This window comes from Carassius gibelio, chromosome B8 (genome assembly GCF_023724105.1).
Source record: "Carassius gibelio isolate Cgi1373 ecotype wild population from Czech Republic chromosome B8, carGib1.2-hapl.c, whole genome shotgun sequence".
Lineage (NCBI taxonomy): Eukaryota > Metazoa > Chordata > Actinopteri > Cypriniformes > Cyprinidae > Carassius > Carassius gibelio.
Window position 1 is genome coordinate 1,585,471 of NC_068403.1, and position 3,114 is coordinate 1,588,584.

The following is a 3,114-nucleotide window of genomic DNA, read 5'->3' on the forward strand; positions in this document are numbered from 1 at the left end:
ATACTTCCATTTAGAGAAGGCTACTTTTGGATTATTTGGGCTCGTCGCCATACCTGTCTCTGGTTGACTGACTGGCTTGTGTTGTTCGTTGTGTGTCCTGTCCTGTCCGATGATGGCTCGTTCGCGAATGAGCTTTTGATGAGTCATTCGCGATTCGCGAATGAGCCGACTCTAAGAGCCGGCTTTTTTAGTTGAACTTCGGGAGCTGGCTCGCATATCTGAAGAGCCAACTCTATTTTTTCAAATTTAGCCTATAGAAATTAAATAATTATGTAATAAAAATTGAAATATTATAGTCAAAGTCATTTAAAGAGCCGTTTGTGAGCCAAAGAGCCGGCTCTTTTCAGTGAGCTGAGTCAAAAGAGCCGAATTCCCATCACTACTATGCGTGCTTTCGAAAACCCGCCCAACTCTACCTCTGATTGGCTTACAATGAAATTTTACTCTACCTCAGCCAATCGTCAGCATTTATGCGCTTGTCTCGTGCTCTGCCCACTAACCAAGGAAGAACAGTAAAAAAAAGTATTTGCCTCTCGCTCAGAGATCTAGTTGGTCTGATGAAAAAAAAAAACAGCTTCATTTTTTGGCAGTAACGGTAACGGCGTTATTAAGATGAGAAGAGTAATCAATTAGATTACTCGTTACTGGAAAAAGTAATGCCGTTAGTAACGCCGTTATTTATAACGCCGTTATTCCCATCACTGCATTGTATATTAGTGTAATAAAATCACTCAGAATGTTCATATAGTGCTTTTGTTTAAAATTGTAATTTTAAATGTTTTCCAGTAAATGGCAGAAATCTACCTTAAGTATGGCAAATTTTTCATATGACCATGTATGAAAGCAAGGAATGTAGATATACTTTAAATTAACTACATATTTATTTTGTATAAGCATTTCATATAAACATTTTATTCAAAAAATTAACATTTAAACAAATTCCATATCAACTGTATAGTAAAAACATTAAAGGAAGTGATGTTACTATTCATGATTGTCTAGATATTGGTGTTTTTAATTTCACCTCTTAAAGCACTTTCTTTTATCATTGCAAATATCAGTATTCAACATTTTGGGATTAAAACATCAAAATATTATGCATTTGTAATTGCAGGTTAAATGCATTTATATCTTGCATTAAACAGTGTGTGTAAACATCTGTCGGGGACTCTAGAGAGCGATGTGTAGAGGATTAAAACTTGAGCCAGAGGTTCTTCACAGCTACCAGGAGACCTTTGACATTAACGTTATTCCATCTAGTCTCATCATCCACCCTGATGCTCCACACCTTGGTGCAGATGGCAAAGTAGTGGACCCAAATGAAGAACCTCCCTGTGGCCTGGTAGAGGTTAATTGCCCTGATGTGAAAGAAATTGGAGAGGCATCCCACGTTGAGTTTATTGGGGACCATGCAAAACTGAGAAAAAAACACACAATTGGCATTCCACGGTCAGCTGATGGTTACTGGACTAGTTAACTTGGTGTGATTTTGTAACAAGTACAAGAGGTGACTTCCATGTGGAGAGGGTATGGAGAGATGATGAGCTGATCACAGAGATCACGGATAAAGTTGATGAATTCTACTTTGGCACATACATTCATTTTTTGCTAGGAAGAAAATAGGCATGAAAAATTTACCAACAAATGATGTTCCTGTTCTATAGTGAATGTAGTTCTATAGTGTTCTATTACAAGAAGAAAACAGTTACCCCAATAAGTCATGCTTCAATTAATTACATTTTATTGTTATTTATGTTATATTGTTGCAACATACCTACCCCAAACTGGAAAGATATGTCAGGAGGGGTTGGTGATTTCTGATGTGTTCAGAATCTGAAACGATATTGCAGATCATAAGTAAAAGTAAAGAGTTAGATTTTTATTAACATTTTCTGACTTAAATTTCTCCCCTAAAATCTAAGCATTAAATTCAGCAAAAAAAAAAAAAAAAAAAAAAAAGCACACTGAGAAGTATGTGAAAGATTATATGTATAATGTTGGTTAAAACCCTGGCTGAGAAGGTAACAAAAGCTTAAACTTACTAGAAGATAGCAAAATTTGCTTATCACAAAGCAGGCAAGTTACTAGCAGGAGAAGAGGAGAATGATGTCACTAGCAGGTGTGTAGATGATGCTGATGTCACTAGCAGGTGTGTAGATGATGCTGATGTCACTAGTAGGTGTGTAGATGATGCTGATGTCACTAGCAGGTGTTTTTTCCAGCTCCTTTATTTTTCCCATGACTCAGCAAGAGCACTTACATTAGTTAAATGAAATGCATAAGTTGTATACATTTTTCTTTTTTAGTGTGTAATTTGTTCAATGTACTTTCTGTACATTTTGTATTTTTGTTTTTCATATTCACATGTAAATAAAAGAGAAGTACTCATGAACAGTGTAGTTTTTTTAATGCAGCTCATAATTTTTTTTTCACAAAACATTCTTTTATGTGTTTATTTTTTTAAATAATGTAAATATATTTTTTGTCAACATTATAACAAATTGTTCTATACATAACTGAAAGTACGTTTTACAACCATTTACAGCATAGCTTAGGTTTAACATCAGAAAAACACCCTCCGTTTGAGCCCAGCGCTGCCTCCATTTGTTCTGGGGTCTTCAGGAGGTGAGTCTCTTGGTGATTGGCCAGCACATCCTCAGAGACTCGACCACTCTTTATGATGTACCACTGGCAGACAGAAGAGAAACACCAGGGTCTGGATCATAGCACCCATCACCGGTGGCCTTCACTTCTCAGAAGATCCAGCAGCACTGTCAGAGCCATTAAACCATTAAACACCTGTCCAACACTGGCACATTCAGCTTCATCCTGCAGTACAGGGGTCCAGTCTGATTTAGAGAAAGAAGGAAAAGAGAAATTGTTTAGCGCAATGACAACATAATTATTAGAAGAAATATTAAGATACTTATGTAAACTACTTTCATTAACTACCAATACCATATTGGGTAAAATCCTTTGGTTATGTTTAATATCCCAATAATGCAAATTACAAACCTGGAACAACTTAAGGGTGAGCAAAGGATCACAGAATTTTCATTTTTGGCTGAACTATCCTTAAGTAAATGTATTATCTTGCATACACTAATATACTTA

General features: G+C 36.0%; 1 long non-coding RNA gene across 1 annotated transcript; it reads right to left on the bottom strand.

Annotated features, from left to right (window-relative positions):
- Positions 1 to 1,324: 1,324 nt before the first annotated feature.
- On the bottom strand, positions 1,325 to 2,091 carry LOC127963802 (uncharacterized). Its single transcript, XR_008154913.1, has 3 exons — positions 2,043 to 2,091; positions 1,775 to 1,833; positions 1,325 to 1,417 (listed from the first exon to the last, which is right to left on the bottom strand). It is a non-coding gene; the product is annotated as an uncharacterized LOC127963802 (long non-coding RNA).
- Between the last annotated feature and the right edge of the window lie 1,023 nt (positions 2,092 to 3,114).